The sequence below is a fragment of the Pteropus vampyrus genome, unplaced genomic scaffold (genome assembly GCF_000151845.1).
Source record: "Pteropus vampyrus isolate Shadow unplaced genomic scaffold, Pvam_2.0 Scaffold60, whole genome shotgun sequence".
Classification (NCBI taxonomy): Eukaryota; Metazoa; Chordata; class Mammalia; order Chiroptera; family Pteropodidae; genus Pteropus; species Pteropus vampyrus.
The window spans coordinates 2562073-2569957 of NW_011888841.1; the positions used below are offsets into that span (position 1 = coordinate 2562073).

The window sequence follows — 7885 nt, forward strand, 5'->3', positions numbered from 1 at the left end:
CATTTGGCCCGGGGGACGCTCCGCTGTCCCGTGTCTACTATTCGATGCACTTTAAGGACCCAGGTGTGCACTGAGAAGCCTCAGGATCCCCAGCGCTGGTCTGGGAGTGCTGGACTATTTTCAATCATTTTCGGAGGGCAGCTTTGGGCGACCCGTGTAGCCCGCCCCAGCACAAAGAGACAAGGCCGCTTGGTACCTCACCGCGTGGATTTCAGCCTTGGCCAGTGCTAACGATGAGTCACAGTGCTCATTTTTTTTTTTTTTTTCATTTCTGTCTCCATTAGGCCTGGCTCCTAGTGTTTGTCTTATTTTTACATCCAAAGGGCCTTCAATTCAGTCAGCGCACCGCTTCCTCGAAACTGGCTCTGCGATGTTTTCACATGAGCCCCAAATGTATTTACCTACTGATTTTTCTTCTCCTCCAGCGCATCGATTCCATTTTTATAATCTACTAAGAAAATGTTCCCCCCCTACATAGCATTAGAGTCCTGATTTAAAGCGAGGGGAGAGAGAAGGGTGACTGGAAGCGATTTCCCGCCATCGACAGTTACTCCTTCCACGACAGCAGAGATTAGACGAGAATCGGCCTGAGGGGCCTCGTGAAGAGACTCTGAAATAATTTGGATCGGTTCCCTCAGCTGTGAAGAGTTTTCTTTCTTTTTTTCCCCTTTTCCTCCCCACTGATAACTTAGAGGGTAAAGCAAGATGGCCTCTGATTCAAAAGATAACCTGCTAGGAACTGTCCTCGGCCAAACGCGAGGAGCCAGGCCTCTGCTCCCTGCTGTCAGGTCTGAGGGGCGTCGTCTGGGTAACTATAGGGACCAGAAAGTGGAGATGTGAGCTGGCCTGTGTGTGTGTGTGTGGGGGGCACCGAAGCAGATTATTTAGTGTGCTTTATTATATGTAGGACAGCTCGAAAGCAGCGATTTTGAGGTTATAAAAATTATGGTTGCCGTAAGGAGTCACGTGGTCATCGCTCAGAAAAATGCCAGTAAGACGTGGGGCTCATCTTTGAAACTGGGTGGGCGGCACTTCTCTTAGGGTGACCCTAATCGCTCACCCCCTTACCGCGTTTCTGGGCATTGCGATATCAGGGACCGACGTGCCCTCAGGTCTTGCTTCGAGGACAACGGCAGCTCGTGCTCAGGCGACCACAACACGGAGGAAGATATTCCAGTGACGCGTGCTAGATCTTAATTTACGAATCCGTCAGGAGGTAGGGACCGCACGGTGGAATCAGGGATGGCTGGTGGCGGGACGCTTGTCAGAGCGAAGAGACACAGGGCTCATCACGCACACACCAATTTGTCGGAATCGGGAAGAACTTTCACGGCTCATTCGTTCATGCCGTAACTGGGCATTACGTGCCTTCTTTGAATAAACTGGTGTCGTCTCCTGGGAAAGACAGAGGGGAAGAGGGCTCCAGACGGCGGAAAGCATGTGAGCGAAGGCCCTTTGGATAGACGGAGCCGGGCATGGGGCGGGGCTGAGTGCAAAGGGGCAGCGGCCGGATGGTCAGGGCCTTCGCGCTGGGTGGGGGACTTTGGACTTTATTCCTAAGGGCAGTGGGGAAGCATGGACGGTCCCTTAGCAGGGTCGTGTTCAGCCAGACTTGCTGCAGCGGGAAGAATGGGAACACCGGGCAGCAGACAACCGCGGCACGAGACGCCTTCGCCACCTGAGGCCGGCTGGTGTCCAAGGAGGGCCGCCGGGAGGCACACGGAAGCCCGCGTTTCCAGCAGTTCCTAAAACGTTTTCGGTGACTTTGAAAAATGCTACGGAAAATTATGAAAAAAATTTCCATAGATTTCACAATCCTTATGTGACAATTGCAGCTCTGTGCAAAATCCTAGAACAAGGAAAGAACGGATGATTGACATTTTGTCCTTCCTCCCTTCCTGATTTTTCCTGAAAAAAATTACGAGACGGCAGCACGCAGCACGCAGCACCCTCCCTCCACTTCTCGCCTGACTTTCGAAGCATCGTTAAGAAAACATCGAAACACGGCATCGCTTTTCCCGAGGTCCGCCTTCGGTCCTGCGGTGCTCAAACAGTTCTTTTGTCTTCGCGAGTGTCAATCCCGCCTTGAGCCGAGCCGGTCCTCGTCCTCAGCTGTACCTGCTTCAGCTCCAGATGCTCCTTGGGCAGGTCTCCAATGTCACCTCCACTAATTTCATGAAATCCTGCGAATTTAGCCAAATGTTCAGTGTCACTTTGCAAGCACTTTGCATTCCATTTTCCCGAGACTGGCGTGATCCAGGGAAGGAATAGCTACTCGTGCTTCGTGGGGACGAGGTTTCAAGTGCAAATGCCTGAATATTTTCACATCACGACAGATGTGCTTCTTTCTGCAACCTCCTCATTACGGCTCCTGGTTAATGAATATTTGGGGGTCAGAGGGTCCCAGTGGGAGAGAAAGCAATGCATGGCAGGGGCGTCAGAAAGGAGCGGCCAGCTTTGGGAGTTATTTAGGAATTCCATCGAAAGCATTTGGGAATCAAGCGGATAGGAGTGGAGTGAAGGAAAAAGGAATTAAAATAGCTCTCAGGCCTGAGCAACTGAGAAGCTTGTGGCGTGGAAGCCTGAGAGAGAAAAGTCTCCACAGGCCAGACTGACGGGGCATGAATAGAGAATGGTGCCGGCAACTTCCTAGCGCCAGTTCCATTTCGTGTTTCCCGTGGCGTAGTAGATGCTCAGTAAAGGTTTGCTGAGTCACTCGCTTGGGATCCCCTGTGTTTCTGGTTAATTCATGTTGGATGATAATAGCTAACGAGAAGGGGGTTTACCGAAGGCTTTCTATGTGGCAGGCACCGAGCTAACTAAGCACTTTACACAGATTATCTCGTTGTTATCTTCCTAACAAGTCCAAGAATTAGCAACTGTTTTATGTTATTGCAACGTAGGTAGATGCTGTTATATGAGGTGGGTCAGAGGGTGAAGAAATACCAGGAGGTGGAGGTCATGGGAAGTCAGGATGCGGAGGGGCTCGTGAGAGGCCGTGTGTGGTCTGAGGGGAGGAGAGAAGGTTCGAGAAATTTCTTGTTCGTCCTGCCTGGAGATCCAGGGCATGTATTTCAAATGGTGATAATCCTGTTTGTTTGCTTCAGCTTCTGAGCGGCTCTGGAACACTTGGGAAGGGCAGCACGCTCATCATCTTGTGGGACTGACTAGTCTTAGCTCTGACGCTGCCTGGCTGACCTTGGGAGGTCACTTAACTGCTGAGAGCCTCAGCTCTGCTCATCAGGAAGGCGAGGATTACATGCCCGCTTGACCTGGTGCTAAGCCTGGACATTCAAATCCAGAAAGTCACTCTCCTTATGCGATTTCATGGAAACTCTTGGAGGATGAAGGGTTGAGCCTGGAGGGCATTTTTCTCTCATCTTCGTCTTGTAGGAACTCACCCTGCCCAGAAACCATTGGATTAAACTGCTTCAGGATTTAGCAGGATTTATCATAGGCAACCTCCAGATGTGCGAAGTGCATTAAACCGAAGTACATCTGTAGGCTCAGAGAAGGTGCTGAGCCCCGCCTAGTGAAGTCAGGAACTCAAGCGAGCCCAATTCCATTCAAAACTTCGTGCAATCAGTAATTGAAACAGTCGTTTTAGGTATGACTCAGACCCTTTTGGGTAACTGGCTAGTCTTCCACATTTCTCCGCTCTGCCCTTCTTGTTTCCAAGATGGTGCCGGAGGACCAGCCCGGCTGGGTCCTTGCGTGTGAGCTGGCTGTGCTGCTGAGGCGTGGGGGGCCTGGTTCCCGCCTTGGCCTTCTGCTGGTGTCCACTGCTGGCATCATGCTCGTGGCCTCTTGTACTTTATTTTTTGAGGCCACAGGGGACCTGAGGGATTTTTCTGGAAAGCCAGTTACTCATCTTTTCCTCCATGGCTCACCACTTTCTTAATTCCATGGAGGCTGCCAGGGTAGGCACAGAACTTCCCTCCAAGGTATGAATTTTCAAATCCGTCCTGACATATTCATACCGACGTGGTTTGTCTTTCTTTTTCTTTGTCTTCCTTCCTTCCTTCCTTCCTTCCTTCCTTCCTTCCTTCCTTCCTTCCTTCCTTCCTTCCTTCCTTCCTTCCTTCCTTCCTTCCTTCCTTCCTTCCTTCCTCCCTCCCTCCCTCCCTCCCTTCCTGCCTACAGCACCTGGTCTTCCTCGGTGGTCTCCCATCCAAGTACTAACCAGGCCTGACCCCGCTTAGCTTCCGAGATCAGACAGGATCGGGGTGGCATGGCTGTAGACCCCCGACATGATTTCTTAAGTAAGCGTTTTACGCTAGGGTCTGTGAGAAGCGTGAGGCCCCCTGCCCGCCTCTCATGAGCTTCCAGATCGCTTAGCACTGAGGTGCGGAGCCGAAATAGCGCCTGTGTATGAAGCCCTGAACGCAGCCTTATAGCAGAGAGCCGGGGAAGGCTGCCTCGGCTGTGATCACATATTGAAGGCAGATTTTTACAAAGTAAACACATCTTCGCAGGGTCAGAATCTTCGCGTGACATTCAGATGTGCCATCGGCATAGCATTTTTTGTTTTCCTGGACTCTTCGCAGCTTGCTGGGGAGCTGGGATTTCCACTGACCCCGAGTGGGAGGGAAACATACACGAGCCAATTAAAAGTATTTCCGCCTCTGCCTATTTCAAGTTTTCCTCTCTTTTGGATAAATGTTTCTCATGCAATCACTTTGGTGATCTATTGCTTCTTAAAGGTCCCAGCTGGTGCCTGGATACAAGGAAGGCCATATGTCCTCTGGTCTATGGGACAGGGGCCAGCGGGACCTCGTGCTGTCTCCCGGGTTCTGGCTGGTCTCCTGGAGTCGTGACTGGCGTATAGCGTGGTCTGTTCTCCGGGTACCGTCAGGGTCTAGTGGACCTCCCCGGGCCGACCCAGGCCCACTCAGTGGGTGCCGACGTGTCACCACACAGTCACCATGGCCTCGGCAGGCGGGCCGACTGCCCTTTCCTCCCTGCCCTCCGCGACACAGTGTGACGGCAGAGGGGGCGCTGGGGGGTGTCGCTCGCCTTCTGAGTTCTCCGCTGCCAGAGTCCCCGGTCCTCTCCGGGACATTCGTCCTCCCTGCTTCGTCTTTCTCCTGGGGTTGAAAACCATGGCTTCTGCTCCCCCACACTGGTCGACCTCGAGGTGGGGAAGGGGTTCCAATGTCCGACCCTTGCTCTTTCTTTCCCTCCTCCCTCCTTCTCTCGGTAGCCAGAGCATCTCCACGTCCTCCCCCGGCGTTCGGGAAGTTCCCTCGTGACAGCCTGAGTTCCCGCGGCCCGTGACCTATGATGACACTGGCTTCGATTACAATATGCAGAGGGAATTTATGAATTCAAAGATTTCTTTTGTAACAAAGCCTGACTCAGGGTTATTATTCCTTGATTGACGTAGAACTTCCCCTGACAGCAGAGCGATGGCTTCATTGTGGTGATTGAGGTCCGTCTGGCTTCTGGAAGCCCCGAAGCCCTCCGATGCCGAGGGCAGGAGGTGCCGGGGGATCATTATTTGAGTGGAACAAAAAAAAAATCAGTTTGCTATTTTAATAAATATGAAGCCCATTACATATATAACCCGAATAAAGAGTAGGGAGTGCAAAGCTCAGGTTGTTCCCTGACTTCCCATGAAGTCAGTGGCCCCAAAGGACCCCCCCGCTCGTCCTGCACTCCCGCCACCTCCCTGGCTGGAAAAAACTCACCCATGACCAGCCCCCTCTCTGCAAGTGGCTGGGGAGGAGGTGCTCATTCATTAAGGTCATTTCCCAGCTTTTTGGTCCACCTTATTCACTACTCAACTTGGATCCGAAAGCCTCTTGGCTGCTTTTGAAAATCAAAATTATGCTCAAATTTCAAAGCTGTGTCCTCATTGAGAAGAACCCAAGTAATGTGCCAGAAGCTTCAAGACCGGTCCCCAAAACAAGCTCCTGAAACCGTTTAAGCAACAGAAGACATGTCAGTTCTCCCACGAGGACTCTCTGAAGGGGGACACGCTCATCTGGATACGTCCCCTGGGGAAAAGCATCTCTGCTGTGACAATGCATTCGCACCTTACGTCGTCACTGGCAGGCATCCGAGAGCCCGCGTACGCCCTGCATCTCCTCGGAGCTCTGTGCTTGCCACGGGAGCCAGGTGGGGCCTGTGAAATGTCGGGAGTGAAGCAGATGAAGAGAAAATTAAACTTTCCTCCAGCTGGGAAGCCTTATTTGATGTCAGTAGCTGAGGGGCGTTTTGTTTCCGTGCCTGGAATTATAAAGTCTAAGGAGCGTTTTGGGTGGTCTGAGAGCAAGAACATCCCTATCAGAGGAGGCAGGGATGCCCAGCAGTGAAGGCCGTGCGGTTGCTCTGGTCTCTGAGAGGCCACCTGCCTCACAGAGGGTTGCTGCTGAACGGTCACCCCGTTCATTCCCCAGAGGCCCGTATGCCTGATGGTCCCCTCCTGTTATCTCCCTCTGCCCAGCGCTTCGGAGGCAAAGGGCCCGTGATCTTGGTGGAGGTGGACTCTGTCAGCTTCACACTTACTTGTCCTGGTTGGGCTCCACCTCCCCACATGCCAGGGGGATTCAGGTGCAAACCCACGTCGGGTCCTGCTGGGGATTTGCCCAAGAACAAAATACGGTTCATTCATTCATTTAGTGACTCGCTTATTTACTATTATTCACCAAACATTCAAGGAGCCCCTACTATGTGTCAGCCATCTGCTGTGGATGCCAAGATGAAAGCAGCCACAGCCTTGCTCTGCGGGAGGAGAGTGGAGAGGAACAGGGGAGAAAGAGTCACACTCAAGCGAAGCCAGGTGCTCTGGGGAGGGAGGGGTCTGGAAGTCTGCCAAGCAGCTGATGCACGACGGAGCTTTGAGTCCAGTCCAGCTGGTGGCCACGATCTGCAGCAGCTTGAGATCAGTGCACAGAGAAGTATAACTAAGGGCTTTAGGAAACTCAAGGAGAGGAGGTGACTTGTAGTTGGAGAGTGGGAGGCATCAGGGAAGGCTTCGTGGAGGAGGCGAGAGATTCACCGGGTGGTGCTGCAGTGAGTACTTTGCAAGCAGAGGGGACAAATGAACAAATGCGTGGCCGTGGAAGGACCGGGGCCTGCTTCGTGCATATCCGAGTTTGACTGGAGGTTAGAGTCTCGGCGGGAATGGAATGGGGAAAGCCTGAGACGCGGGGTCGGGGTTTGCTGTAAAGGTCTCGACGCCCTGTTAGTTTGCATTTTGCTCTTAAGCAGCGGAGGAAGTTGAAGGTTTCTGAGCAGAGGAACGCCATGATCACAGGTGTTAACGGGAAGGCCGGAGGGAGGGGAAGACATGCTTTGTCATTTTATTCACTCTTTGGAAGTTGCCTTTTAATGAGATACTGCCCCGCTCGAGTCTTCTTTAAGGAGAAGCAATAAAATCTATGACTGCCCGCACCACCCCTACCGCCCTCGGCCGCCGCCGGGAGGGTGGCCTCTGTCTGTGGTGTGAGAGCGGGTGGGAGGGGTTGCCGTGCGTGCGTGCTTGCGTGTGTGTGTGTGTGTGTGTGTGTGTGTGTGTGTGTGTGCATGTGCGCATGTGAGAGAGAGAGAGAGAGAGAGAGAGAGGATATGAGGTTGGTTGGGGAAAGGAATTAATCTGGGGACAAACATGGACCTCTCGGTTGGGAGAGAGAAGGGCAGATCGAGCAAAGGGCTTTCCAGGATGACCTGGCGATGGAGCCCTTCTGAGCAGATGACAGGTCCTCAGAGGCGGGTCCCGGGCCCCAGTTTACTTCCTGTTTGCTCAGGCAACCTGAGTGTTCACAGCCTGGCGTATGTATGCGATGCTGGCCACAGCGTTGAAACGTGGAGCTAGACACGACCCTCACTGGGTCTCTGAAAGGTGGAAGGGGCTTCCGTCTGAAGATACAGTGAGAGATTC

At 52.8% G+C, this 7885-nt stretch overlaps 1 protein-coding gene and 1 pseudogene across 1 annotated transcript in view; one reads left to right on the forward strand and one right to left on the reverse strand.

Annotated features, from left to right (window-relative positions):
• Positions 1-7885, forward strand: part of CAPN8 (calpain 8) — a 47546-nt gene that overhangs the window by 6967 nt on the left and 32694 nt on the right. The gene's annotated exons all lie outside the window — the stretch shown is intronic.
• On the reverse strand, positions 4135-4243 carry LOC111740289 (annotated as a pseudogene).